The sequence below is a fragment of the Pelodiscus sinensis genome, chromosome 19 (genome assembly GCF_052426305.1).
Source record: "Pelodiscus sinensis isolate ZL-2025 chromosome 19, ASM5242630v1, whole genome shotgun sequence".
Taxonomy (NCBI): Eukaryota; Metazoa; Chordata; order Testudines; family Trionychidae; genus Pelodiscus; species Pelodiscus sinensis.
In genome coordinates this window covers 10,633,574-10,648,160 of record NC_143070.1, presented here as the reverse complement: position 1 = coordinate 10,648,160, position 14,587 = coordinate 10,633,574, and positions in this window count along the sequence as shown.

Here is a 14,587-nt window from a genome sequence, read left to right as displayed (position 1 = left end):
GAATTTATTAAGTTCAATGTTTTATCCCCTGATTTTGTTAAGACAAAGGTGCATGTCCCCACTTTGCAAGACAATTCAACACTCGTCAAAGTAGCACAACCCTGGTTAGGAGTCTACCATTTGAGATCAATGCATTGTGTATAGCTATCCCACAGAGCCTGCATCCCTTTGCATTCTGGGTTAAGCTCCTGGTGGACGCTGGGACCAATACATGCACCAGGTCGTTCTGGATATATGCCATCGGTATCCCATAATGCACTCATCTACTCACTTCCCCCCCCCCCCCCCCCCAAGACCACTTTATTGTAATGGCAAACATTCTTCTTATGCCCTTTCTTTATCTGGCTACCCATACAGACGCCATAGCAGTGTGAGCATGGACTCCACATTGGAGTTCGCTGCACATCAAAGCATTGTGATAACGATGCTACCCATCGTGTGCCGTATGCTGGAGCATATCCACATGATATCCAGGGTCCTTCAGAATGTGGTTGAATTGCAGGAGGCCATGAACATGATCTTATGTGAAGCACTTGAGCTGAGTGAGTGTCAAATGCTGCCAACATTTGATCCTCTGGAATAGTGGAACCCCAGTTCTGGTGCTGTCAGACATGCACAGACTGTTGGGACCCATCGTGATGCAGGGATGGGATGAGCAGTGGCTGCAAAATTTCTATAGGTGAAAGACCACTTTCATGGAACTTTGTGAATTGCTGTTGTGGTTCAAGTGGCCAAGGCAATCAATATCCTTCTGCTATAGGCTATGTCTAGGCTGCAGGCTTTTTTTGGAAGAAGCTTTTCTGGCAGAGATTTTTCAAAAATGTCTCCTGAAAGAGTACATCCACACCGCAAAAGCAGTGTCCAATCAGTGTGGACGTTATATCTTGCATGTAAGTTGTGATTACTATGGATGGAGTGGCCACCTGTGCTTTTTCCTTTCTTCTTCTTTTGAAATAACTCCTTCTTCCCTATCCACACACGCCTTTTTGTGAAAGAGCTCTTTCGCAAAAAGGCTTCTTCCTTGTAGAAAGAGGTTTACCAATGTTGGGAAAACCCCTCTGTTGTCTCAATATTTTTCAAAAGAACATGATTGCAGTGTGGATGTGAGGGTTTTTTGGTGTGTTTTTTTAAAAAAACTCTGTAGTGTAGACATACCCATAGAAGGTCAAGGCTCTGGGAAACATGGGGGATATAGCGAAGGACTTTTCTGCCACTCAGCTTATGAGGTCTTGAAAGACCTTGAAGCCTTCACAGATAGACAATGTTGACTCTAGTGTGATGGTCTCATCAGGAGAAGAGGAAGAAATACCTGGAGGCTCCACCCCTTGCTGCTTCATACTCAGTGAGCAGTGACATTAAGATTCTAAAGAAGGATGCTCTATAGGGGCTACAGGAGCTAGAGAAGGTGATGTCCTTCTGGATTGTGTAGCTGACAGAAGGCCTTGGCACAGTCCAGGAGGCACAGAACTGCCTGTGAGGGTGGGGACCACAGAGGGGCATCGTTATAAGAATACTGGCCTTGCTCAATGTTTTCAGCAACCTTAGAGCATGATCTGTATGGAGACCTTGGAAGAGACACAAGTCTGTCATGTGCAGAGTCTGAAGAGGAAACAGAAACTCTCCTCTGAATGGGGGAGCACTTCCAATGGCTTTGGTGGGTCTCGGCACGGGCGACACACAGTGGTGCCCCAAAAGACGACACTGAAGTGTCCGACAGAGCCAGTGGAAGTGGACAAGGCAGACTAAATGCCAAAAGGCGAGTTGATGCTGAATGCCAGTGGTGCTGAGGTGAGCTGCATTGTGGAGGCAGCAGAAACTGATGGTGCCTAGTGCTACATAGAGACAGCAGGGCCTACATAGTTGAGGCATCTGTGACTGTGACTGGACAATGCACTTTCAGCAAAGGTGAGACTAGCCTAGGGACACACAAATGCTTGTGGTGTGGATGGCACTGACAGCAGAGTTGAGTACCCAGCTGCCAAAGCTGGTACCAAACCTGATTGTGAGGGGTCAAAGATCTTTCCAGTAAAGGTGAAGGCACCAGTCCTAATGACACCTCTTCTGAAGTGTTGGTGCTTATGACCAGATCTCAGCTCAGCACTGGAGAACTTTTTAGTGCCTTTTTGAGAGGTAAAGAGCAAGACTTTGACAGTTTATCAGTCTCAAGCAGTTCTGAGAGCTTTGAGGAGACCACAGGAGAGAAAGACAAGAGATATTTCACATCTAAATGCTTTTTTCCAGGCTAGGGCAACAGGAGGAGCACCTCCCCCCCCCCCACACACACACACTGCAAAATTGGGGGCAGCTCCTTGGAAGGACAAGTCACGTTTTCAAGAAGATGGATTTTAAGGAGGAAATCCCTCTGCTTCTTCGTCCTCATTGGAAATCAGAAATGAGGCACAACTTGGACATATTCCCCTTTCATGTCTCTCAGCTAAGCAAATTAGGCAGCTTTTGTGCCTGTCACTGACAAGAATAGCAGCCCTGTATGTGGCATGTTATTGAAATCTTAGTGATTTCTTAATAGGTTATCTCCACTCCCCAAAACAGCTAACTGGCTAACTAACCTATACTAGAAGTGAAGGTGAAAGCAAGCCATGCGCGCCAGTGCAGTAGTAAGGGAGTGGCAGGCTGGGCGTGGGGCTCTGATCCAGCCCACTTACCTCTGTCTTCCCCACCCCAACGGGATTAGGCCAGGAGCAAAGCCACTGGCACATGGGGCTGTCAGCAGAGCCCCTGGTGTGCAGGGCTAGCAGGAGAGCCCTGTGCGTGGCACTGGCAGCCAGGAGCCAGGACCATGGTGTGTGGGGCTGGCAGCAGAGCCCCAGGCATGCAGGGCCAGCAGCCAGGACCCACTAATTGGACCAGGAGCCCAGAAGCGCTGCCACACCTCCCGAACCTCGTGCTCCCTTCCTGTGTCCATAGTACAGCACCCGCAACTCCCATTTGACCGGGAACAGGAGCAGCGTGGGACAGGGTCACCAACTGGGATTGCCTCAACTCCACATCTCAACCCCCGTCCTGACTTCTGCTCTCCCCATACCTCCAGCCCCCTGCCCTTACTCATGGACCCTCCTCCAATCCTGTGCCCCCTTTACTCTGCCCCATACTTAAATTTCTTACAGTTACTGTAACATGGCAACCTGCTGCCTTGACCCCTTCTTCCCCCTTGGGGGGCTGTGATACAACAGTACCTGTTGTACTATGTACGTTATAAGGAACTCCCTTTCTTAAAGCGAGCTAACCGCAGCTCATGAGCGCTGGAGAACTCCAACTCTTGCCATGGGCAGTAAGAAGGATCTGAGAGGAGGTGACAGCCACGCCTACATGTACCATTGGCTCTGTGCACAAGGATAGCAGAGGTACAGGTGCTGACTAGTGATACTGCTGGCAAAAGTCTCCGAGTGCATTGGGTGCACATGCACCTACCGTGGAATATATCTATACACAATGATTCGAAGTGGAGCTAACTCTTTCAATGGCGAGTTCCATTCGGAGTGCTTATATGCAATCAGATCATAGTGTGTATAACATTAGCACCTGTCTCCATAACAATTCCAAATGCTCCCACAAAATACATGTAGCTGTTTAATTGTATGTATCTTGGGAGATGCTACTGTGGAGGGAATGACTGCCAGCAGAAAGTTGTGCCAAAAAGTGATTTAGTTTGTGAAGATATATTTTGTGAACATGTAAAGTACTTTTTTACAAATATTGTCACATGGCAACCTGCTGCCCTGACCCACCTCCTCTTCCTTGCTAAAGCTGGAATAAGCTACACAATCTGAATTACGTCAATTGCGTAGCTCAAGTCGAAATAGCTTATTTCGGCTTTTGGCACTGACTGCACAGCAGTAAGTCCGCGAAAGGGCTCTTCCTCCAACTTCCCTTAATCCTCGTACAATGAGGGTTACAGGAGTCAGAGTAAGGAGTCCTCCAGCTTGACAGTATTTTGACATTATGTCGAAATAACTGCTCGAGTATAGACGCGGACTGTGTTATTTCGCAATAATGCCAGTTATCCCAAAATAACGCTGCTGTGTAGACGTGCCTGAGCAGAGCAGTTAGTGAAAAACATCGATCTGCTGGCTTTGCAAAACCCTGCAGCAAACAAGGGTGCTATAGTCCTGGTTAACAAGTTGTAACAGGTCCATGCAGTTAACAGAGAGCAAAGGCGTCTCTGCAAAACACAATGCCCTAACACCCAGTGACAAACAGTGTGCAGAGTCCGGATGGCCTTCAGATTTTCTTTTTCTCCACTCGGTTTTCAAGCTTACTCTGTTTATTGTAAAAGATGCAGCTGGGCTGACAAGCTGAGGGACATGAGGTGAGAGAGGTTTGAAATGGACAGTTTAAATCAGGGGTGGGAACCTCAAGCCCGGGGGGTGAGATGCGGCCCCCTGACTTGCCTGGGTCTGGCCCCTGAGGTTCAGGGCTCCCCCCAGCATTGGAGAACCCACACTGGTGCTTCTACTGCCCCATGGCTAGGTGAGAGCACACACACAATCTACTCCACTAGCCCCTTCTAGGCACTGGTGTATGAGGGGAATGTGGGGAGTGTCTTTCTCTTTCTCAATCAGGGGCCAGGTCAGTGAGGGGTTGGGGGTTTTTTGCACTTCTAACTTGTGAGTGGCTGTGACGGCGCGTTGGGGGTCCCCCGTCTCCTGCACCCCGAAATGGCACAAACAGACTGCACCAGCCGGTGTAATAGAGGAAGTTTATTGCCTCTCCAGGATACAGCACAGCACAGATGGAATCTGGTCACAGAGCTGGGCTAGGATGCTTCAGGCCCCCTTGAGATGGGGGAGACTGGGCCCCTAAACTCCAGCCCCTTTCCCTAGGCTGTCTCCTCCATGCTTCCAGCCAGCAACTAGCTAACTCTCTTCCAGCCCTGCCCCCCAGCCAGGGCAGCATTCCACCTCCCTTTGTTTCTCCCCATGGGGGGTAGGCTGGTTCAACCAGTATGGTACCTTTGCATAATAAGGTTTTTCCTGCTGGGTCTTGCTCCAGACAGCAGAGGTCACCACAGCCCAGCAAGTACCCCCACTACGTCACAGTGGCCCCCGACTGATTTTTCTGTGGATCAGCAGCTCCTCACCCCTAAAATGTTCTCCACCCCTGGTTTTATTGCTGAAACCTTCCATTTCCTTTCTCTGAAACCAAACAAACAACAAAGTGCTTTGCAAGGCTATATTTAACTCAGTGTGGGTTGTAACACTCTCTAATGGAAAATACTAAATCAAAGGAATAGAGGGACAAAGTCAAGAAGTTCAAGCGGAAAACCAGAGGTTGAAGTTATCATAGCCAGATGAAGAATCGTAAATGTCAATCAAATAAATATCCAGCTCTTAGTCACCTTTAAAAATGGTATTACTGGGAGAAGGTACAATGTACTTTATTTTGTTGTCTGATTAGCACTGTAACAAAAAAAAAAAAAAAAAAAAAAACCTCCACCTACCTCCAGCACGATGATTATAGTATTCTTCTTTAGTTCTTGGTATAAAGTGTTGGTGTTAAACAGCTGATATGGTGCATCCCAGAACAGCTGCCTTTCAGTGACTGATGAAACCATACACTAGACAGCCTGAACCTGCAATATTTATTCAGATAAATCTCATAAAAATAAATGTAGACCTATGATTTCAAACTTCTAGACTTTTTTATGCACAACATGCAATACATGCAGTGTGCAAAAGGCATTTGCTATTATTAATAAATGTATCACATAGAAAATGGCTGTACACACAGATGTGGTTTTTAATTGTAAAACAGATACAGGACACTGGGCTGTTGGAAGGAGGAACTGATCCCAGCGGATGGGATGCTGGAAGGAGGAATTAAACTTGCCGTGTGTGGCTTTAAATACGTGAGTTACTACTGCATGAGCTAAAAGAACCTTCTCAGCCAATTCACAAGTAATAGACTCAAATTCCTGTGTGCAACCCCAATGGGGCTCAGCAGGCCGCTGTGGGTTACTTCTGTACAGTTACACATGGAACATTCAAAGACATAAGTTCAGTGACCCATTTGCAAATCTGCTTTGAAGCAGAGCGGGTCAAAAAATTCATTACAATGTTTTTCTATAGCAAGTGGCTTTCCAACCCAACCAATAATATTCACAGAAACTGCTCATTGTAGGTGACTTATCCCACTCACTTTTTAGTCTCCCTGTCCACCATACTTCTTTCTACTGGGAGGAAGGTAAAAGTATTTTTCCCAAAGTGAGAATAAGATTCCTTTTTAAAATAATTCCTTCAAAATGACAAAATTTGAACACAACTTTTTTGTATTATGAATAGATATAAAGGTGCGGGAAGAGGCTCGCCCCTATTTTTCAGATGGCGAATGAAGAGGAGTGGTCCTAAGATATCTGCATGTAAAAGTGAATACAAAACAGGCCAAGGCTGGGAAAGAGAAGGCCTGGGGGCTGAATCCAGCCCACCTAACACTTTGATCTGGCCCGCAGACTGGCCATTTTCTATTTATATCAGGATCCTGTTGAAATGGCTCTGGGCTCCCGGTTGCAGCACTACTGTGGAAGCAGTGGGGCCATGAGCCGCAAGCCTTTTAAATTGCTGCTATTTAAAGGGCTTGCAGTTCCTGGCCCCACTACTATAACATTCCCTGGGAGCTGCCTGGGGTCGCTGTGGCTATTTAAAGGGCTCCAGCTCATAGGGCTACACCAACTGGGGCTGGAACAGAAGCCCTTTAAATAGCTGCAGCAACCCTGGTTGGCTGCCAGGCAACGCAGTAAGCATGGGGCCAGGAGCCCAGAGCCCTTTGCTATGTTTTTAATTCAAAGGCTCGGACCCCAGACAACTCCAGGGGGAGGCCATTCCCTACTCCTTCTGCCCAAAGCTTCACCCATTCTTGGGGGGTGGAGGTGGCCCGTGACCACATGCCAAAATTCATTAAGTGTCCCCCTCTGAGAATTATTGCCCACCCTAAAATAGGGCCATAGTTTGTTTCAGCACATGGCCTGCTTCTAGGATTCTTTGGTTTAATTCTGCTTTCGGTCCATACAACAGAATCTTCTGCATCTTAAAGTTCAAAACTGTTTAACTGACACTTGAGCTTTTGGCCTTCTGTATGAATGCATCTAATCTTCCTGTGTGGTTTCTCAGCACAGACCCCGGAGGAGGTGTCACCTCTGCTGCAGGCCTATGCCCTAACTTGGACCCTCTCAGTACAGGTGCAGCTAGCACTTCTCTTACCACCTAATCATTTGCTAGGAGACAGAACCCAAAACAGAAGGTGCAGGCTGAAGATGGTCACACAATACTATGCCTCCAGCTGGAGATGAGAAACATCAGCTGCCCACCTCAGGTGGATGCAAGATAGAATAATTATTGCACTTAGCACTTATCATTTTGCAATGCACTTACTATTAATCAGGGAGTGGGAATTTCACACGTGCCTCAGGGTCTGCAGCCATCCTTCTTCAAATAAAACTTCAAAACCAGATTGCAAAGAGAAACAGCAGAGCTGCAATTCATTTGAAAATTTAACATGATTAAATTGGGAGGGAAGGAGGATTGAGACTATGTCTACATTGGCAGACATAAAGTTCTGGTAGTTACAGCACTGCTCATGGAGTGTGTCAGCGAAAAATCCAATTGGGTGTACATACTGTCACCTGCCAGCGCATTAGCATGACTAGACTTGCTGCACTTGCAGCGCCTTTCGGAGCAATGCATTCTGGGTGGCTATCCCACCGAGCACCTCTTCCGCCACAGAGGTTTGTAGGGAGCCTTGGGTCATGTTCCAATTCCCTGTGGTGCAGTGCTTTGCATCCCAGCAACCCCTGTGCTTCTGTCAGCAGTTGGCACCATCTTTCAGTGGCTTCTATACTGCACACTCTGCCTCCCAAGGTGTGTGGGGCTGGATTCCCAGCTGAGTGACAGTGAGGAATCCAGGCAGTGTTTACATGACGTGACATTTCTTCTGACAGTCACAAAGGTCTGACCACAGTGGAATATCACTTTTGTGCTCGGGAAACAAGCACTGAGCAGTGGGATCCCATGGTCATGAAGCCTGGGATGACAAGCAGTAGCTGCAGAACTATCGGATGAGGAAAGACACTTTCATGAGACTGTGTGCTGAGCTTGCCCCCACCTTGCAGCACAAGGACATGATAGAGGTCTATAAAATCATGAGTGGTGTGGAGAGGGTGCATAAAGAAAAGTTCTTAATTAGTTCCCATAATAGAAGGACTAGAGGATACCAAATGAAATGAATGGGTAGCAGGCTTCAAACTAATAACAGAAAGTTCTTCTTCACAAAGCAAATAGTCAACCTGTGGAACTCCTTGCTGCAGGAGGCTGTGAAGGCTAGAACCATAACAGAGTTTAAAGAGAAGTTAGATAAAGTCATGGAGGTTGGGTCCATGGAGTGCTATTAGCCAGGGGATAGAAATGGTGTCCCTGGCCTCTGTTTGTGGAAGGCTGGAGATGGATGGCACGAGACAAATGGCTTGGTCATTGTCTTCAGTCCATCCCCTCCAGGGTACCTACTGTTGGCCGCTGTCGGCAGACAGGCTACTGGGCTAGATGGACCTTTGGTCTGACCCAGTATGGCCATTGTTATGTTTTTATGTTCTAAGCTCAGGGCTCAGGGTCGGGGTCCCATTGGACCACCAGGCTGGCAGCTATCCTGCCCTAGACGGCCACTTTCCTGTGCCTAGTGCGGAGGTCGTGGATGTTGGAGGCTTCCCCCCAAACCTCGATGAGGTCCACGATGTCCGCACTAGACCAGGTGGGTGCCCGCCTCTTGTGGCCCCAGGCAGGCTCCCAGGAGCTACCAGTCTGGTCCCGGGAAGAGGCGGAGGGCTGGGTGGCAGCCGGTGGCTGGCTCGAGCCGCGCCAGGTGCAGGGTTTTCTGGCTGGGTGCTGGCAGGCTTGCACCTGGCATGGGCACCGTAGCCAGCCTGTGCCCCTTTAAGGGTTCCGGGGCTGGGAGGGGGGCAGAAGAGTTTCCCTGATGGTGCCCAGAGTGGCCACCAGGGCAAGCTGGGGAGGGCTAGCCTCCCACTAGTTCGAATTAAGGGGCTACACAGCCCTTAATTCGAAAGAGTTAATTCGAACTAGGCATTAGTCCTCGTAGAATGAGGTTTACCTAGTTCGAATTAAGCGCTCCGCTAGTTCAAATTAAGTTCAAACTAGCGGTTTGCCTGTGTAGCGCCTATCAAAGTTAATTCAAACTAACGGCTGTTAGTTTGAATTAACTTTGTAGTGTAGACATACCCTAAAGGGTTAGCAACATCATCACTAACTAGCTGCAGAGTGAGGGACCGCAGCCTGCTCTCTGCTCCTGGCTCAGCTTCTCCCGGCTCACACAGGCCTTAGAAAAGAGGCTAGACCTGCCTGATGGCTTGTGGAGTCTGACCCCAAACTACTACCCCCAACTCCAGAAGCTCCTGGGTCTGGAGTTCTAAATCTGACCAGTGACACTCAATTCGCTCCTACCTCCCCCACAGGGGTCTCTTAAAGAGCTAACTCCCTATTAGGTGCATAGGTTACACTAGTGTTTCTCAGCCAGTGGAACAAGTACCGTTAGGGGTACTTGAGAGAAGTCTGGGGGGATATGTCAACACAACTGAAATTTGGAGAAAACTGAATTTTTGGTTTAAGTTTTATAGCACTTTGTTATTTTTGTACTTTTTACACCCAAAAATTTCATTGCCTGCCTGGCTACAATGAAGTTGTTTAAACAAATGTGTTGCAATAGCAGAAAAAAGTTTGTGTGTCTGAAAATTGTAGGGCTGTGTCTACACTGGCATCTGGAGTAAGCTTCATTAACAAGGGTCCTACATTTGACAGGTAACTGTTAGCCTTCCTAAGCCAAATAGCTCTGCGTTCAGCTCTTCTTACAGCCCTGGGATCTGACTGCTCCAAATCAGCAGACACCTCCACCCGCAACCCCTCTGGAAACTTCTCTCCTTCATAGATATTCAGAAGCACACAACAGGCATCAGTTAGATGTGATTAAATCATCTCTCTGTTCATCTCTGTTTATCTCCTTCTCTGCCAGGTGCAAATAGAACAAAGTGTTAACTGGATTCAGACTCAGCGGCTACGTCTAGACTGGCATGATTTTCCGGAAATGCTTTTAACAGAAAAGTTTTCCGTTAAAAGCCTTTGTGGAAAAGAGCGTCTAGATTGGCAGGGATGCTTTTCCGCAAAAGCACTTTTTGTGGAAAAGCATCCATGGCCAATCTAGACGCGCTTTTGCACAAAAAAGCCTCGATCGCCATTTTTGCAATTGGGGCTTTTTTGCAGAAAACAAATCTCAGCTGTCTACACTGGCCCTTTTGCGCAAAAGTTTTGCACAAAAGGGACTTTTGCCCGAATGGGAGCAGAATAGTATTTCCATAAAAAGCACTGATTTCTTACAGTAGGAAGTCAGTGCTTTTGCGGAAATTCAAGCGGCCAGTGTAGACAGCTGGCAAGTTTTTCTGGAAAAGCGGCTGATTTTCTGGAAAAACTGGCCAGTCTAGACACAGCCGGCCTGTAGCTTCAGGCCTGTGCTTGTGGTCAGAGCTTTGCTTCCCCAGGACAGATAGGCTATGTCTACACTCGCGGCTTCATGCGCAAGTACAGCCGTTCTTGTACAAGAATCTGCAGAGCGTCCACACTGCCCGTCCGCTCTTGCACAAGGAAATTTACAGTACAGCGTGGTAAGAGAGGGCTCCTTGCACAAGAGCTATGCTCTTTTTTGACAGGTGTAAGCCCTCTTGTGCAGGAGCTCTTGAGCAAGAGGGCAGTGTGGATGCTCTTGCACAAGAAGCCCCTATTGCTAAAATGGCCACCAGAGCTTTCTTGCACAAGAGAGTGTCCACACTGCCATGGGCGCTCTTGCTCAAAAGCACAGCTCGCACATGGCAGTGTGGGCGTTTTTGCACAAGATGGTCTTGCGCAAGAAGCCGCGAGTGTAGACATAGCCTGAGTGTAGAACCACATGGTAAGCAAAGGCATCCAACCCAGCAGGCAGCCTGGCAGCCAGACACCCCTCGTGTTCACCCCTCACTGAGCTTCTAACAAACTGCTTCCCCGATCATCTCTGCCTCGGAGATGCTGCTTTCCACGGGATGTTTCCCAGGCACGTTCTCCAGCCAGAGCAAATCCCTCGTGCACATGTGCAAGGTTTGGGCTCGACCGCTGTGACTTATCCACTGTCCCACAGAGTGGCAGGGGAACAACTCAGCAGTGGGGCTGGAGCGCATGGCTGTCAGCCCTGCCCCCGGGGACTATAGAATAGTAACTGATACGAATTTATGGGGTTACTCAACTAGTCAATTAACCGATATTTAACATCCCTAGAATGAACAGAACAGGGAATCATCAAGTGACCCCCTCCCCTGCCTCCCATTCTGGCAAACAGAGGCTAGGGACACTATAATGAGTCGTGTGGATCATTGAGACCTTAGGGGCTGAGACCAGCCACAACCTCCCCAAATGGCCAGGACTGCACCTTTCTACAGGGGAGGGATTTAGCAGAGGAAGGTGTGACCCCCACCATTGATTAGGCACCTCCTTGTCATGACTCGTTATCCTTCACCCTCACCACTCAGCAGTGAGCAAGGCTGGTTTTCAGACACAGGTGGAGCCCAGCATCCAGCATGGACAGGAAGTTCTGAGCCAAGCAAGCCTGGCCACAACTTTAGAGGATGCTAATTGTATGAACAACTCCCCTGGTGCTACGCAATTTCTTGACCAAAGGCAATTTCCTGTGAGACCCTGTGTGTCAGGCTCATTCTTGTGTGTTTGCTGAAGAGCCTAGAACCAATTTCCAGCAAGCTCTCTCTCTGTGGTTAGTTGCACTTCTTGTTAGAGTCATACTGTCTGCACTGATTCCAAAATTCTCTCTATTGACCTGCTGGATTGTAGCATCAAGCACTGTCAAAACAATGCACAATGTGATATGCAGCTATTCTAGCAAACAAACATAGTTCACTCGCTGATGTATAAACACCAAAGGGAAAATTCCCACCCCACAAAACAACCTTAACTCTGCCCTCTTTAAGCCCTGCCCCAGAACACCTCTAGCACACATGCCAGAATACTCTGCCTTCCAACACACTCCAGGACACACTGAGCAAAAGCCCATGAATGAGGTAGGACAGAGTATTTTGGAGTCATGGTGGATGATCAGCTGAGCTCCCAGTGCAACACTGGCCAAATGAGCTAATGCCATCCTGGGATGTATAAACTGGGGACTCTTGAGTAGCAGCCAGGATATGGCCTTGATGTGCCCACTGCTGGGGGCTTGAGTCCAGTTCTGGTGTCCATAATCCGGCACAGATGCTCATAAATCAGAGAGGGGTCATAGAAGAGCCACAAAGATGATTAAGGGATGGGAAAATGTGGGTGGGTGCATGTGACAAGCACCAACAGGAACTGAACCAGGCAGAGTTAGAAGTGTGAGCCCCACTGCAGTGTGCACAAGAGAGCCAGGGGCCATGTGTGGGGCTGTAACAGACCCACAGCCTCTGCAGATGAGGCAGAGGTGGGGACATGGAACTCACCTTGGCCAGTGATTTATACATGCCCATCTCTCCCCTCCCACTGCTGCCCCTTAGAGCCTTGGTGGGGTTGCGGAGTTTCCAAGAATGCACTGCTTCTGGGGCTGAGCAAGAAGAGTGGGATCGGTACCCAATGGAAACAGTTTAAGAGGCTGCTACATTGGACACATGGTGAACTTGCAGTGGTTTGAAACCAGCTTCAGCAGGGCGAGCCGAGGGACCTTGACCCACTAGTATTCGAAGCCGTTCTGCCCAGCCAGTTCAGTTCTCAGCACAGTCCAAGGGAGGGAGGAGAACAAAGAGGTGGCTAAGACCTTACGTGCGCAGATCGGTGCCTGTATTTCCTATGTGGTTTCCCTAGAACAACGGCCAGTGCTCGCGGGAGCCCTGAGCTGCACAGACTATGCCTGACGGCCAGTTGATGGGGGCGAGTATCCTTTCCCTGCTCTGAGCTCCAGCTGGAAATCAAACCAGGGACACGCTTGGCCAATGGAGGACCAAGAGGGTTACACAGTATTAAACCTCCGGCCAAAGCAGAGACAGCCAGGCTGCCCCCCCGCTGGACCAGGGACTCAAGGTAAGTGACTGAGCACTTACACAGCACTCACAGGGTGTCTGCTCTTGCATCACAGCAATAATAGGAGATGGTTCTAAAGAGACCCGAGGAAGCTGAAATGTACTGGGCAGCTTGTCCGTCTCAGCTGTGGATTTTGAGTGTCGTGGGTCAGAGAGGGGTCGAGGGAAAGTGACTGGGATGAGCAGACGACCCATGGAGTGAAGCACAACTCACTGCCGGAGAGCGAGTGAAAATACTCCCCACACTTCCCATGGCACCGTTAAGGGCTTGATCTGGCTAGTACTTACTCACAGATGTAGGATTTCCTACCGAGACCAGCACTTCTGGCATGTTCTTCAGCATTGAACTGGGTAAGTGCACACTGGGAAGGTATCAAACCAACCAAGCACCCAGTAAATGTTAGGCCTAAGAAAAATCCACAGGGTGTGTGACTGGCTACTGGTATGTGTATATTCCCCAGCCACTGAGTGCAAACCATTGGCTAGGAGCATGTTGTTGTAACAGACAGTGGAGAATGGGCTGTAGCCCTAGGATGAAATCTGATGTTCATCGTCATTCAGGAGGTTCCCACATTTGTCTTGGTCTGACAAATGAAGACAGATGCTTCACTTTCTGCAATGGCAAGGTAGCCAGATGATGTGACACCGGTTTCATATGAACCTCAATGGCTACGGCCAATAATTTTTCCTTCTTTTCCCAGCTATGACTGGGGATATATGACATTACATCTCCCCCTATAGTTGTTTGGATTTTTAATCGCAATCACAGCTGTGTTTAGGCCCCTTTTGTGCTCACTTCCTGCCAATATCCCAGCTGTCAAGCTGCCAGGCAGGACAATTGCTTGGGAAAATATGAAATGCTTGGAAACAGGGATTTTAAAGGCAAATATTGGAGAAGCCCCCAGCAAAGGGCACAGTTAGTTTTCAGTCTGAGGGGGAAGGGGGACTGTGGGAGGCAGGGGAGGAGAGAGGTACAGAGCCATCGGGTGGTTCCTGCATGTATCTCACAGGAGGTGCAGGAGGGCACAAGCTAGCAGGGTGCTCTTCACTATATCTGAAGTGGGGGCCACGTTGGCAAAAAACCTTCAATATGAGAGCTACATCGACTGCTATATTAGCACATTGCCTGCATGCCCAGACTCCAGAGGCAGTTCGAAACACAACAGAGTCTCCCTTGTGTCAGGGAGTTTGCTCCCCTGTGCTCTCTTGTAGCAGGGAGTTTGTTATAAAAAGAGGGAGGCGGGGTGATCAAGGATAACAAAAGAGACTAGCAAAAAACAAAAACAAAAAAACCCTGCTCTTAAACTTCTAAATGTTCTTGAAAATGGGGTGAACAGGGATTAATCCAAAGCAGACTGCAAAGAGTTACAAATGGATCTCACAGAGCTGGGTGACTGGGCAACTCAAGGGCAGATGGAATGCAGTGTTGGGAAGTGCAAAGTGACGCACATGGAAAAATATAACTAACTATAGATACAAAAAAGAAGGGGT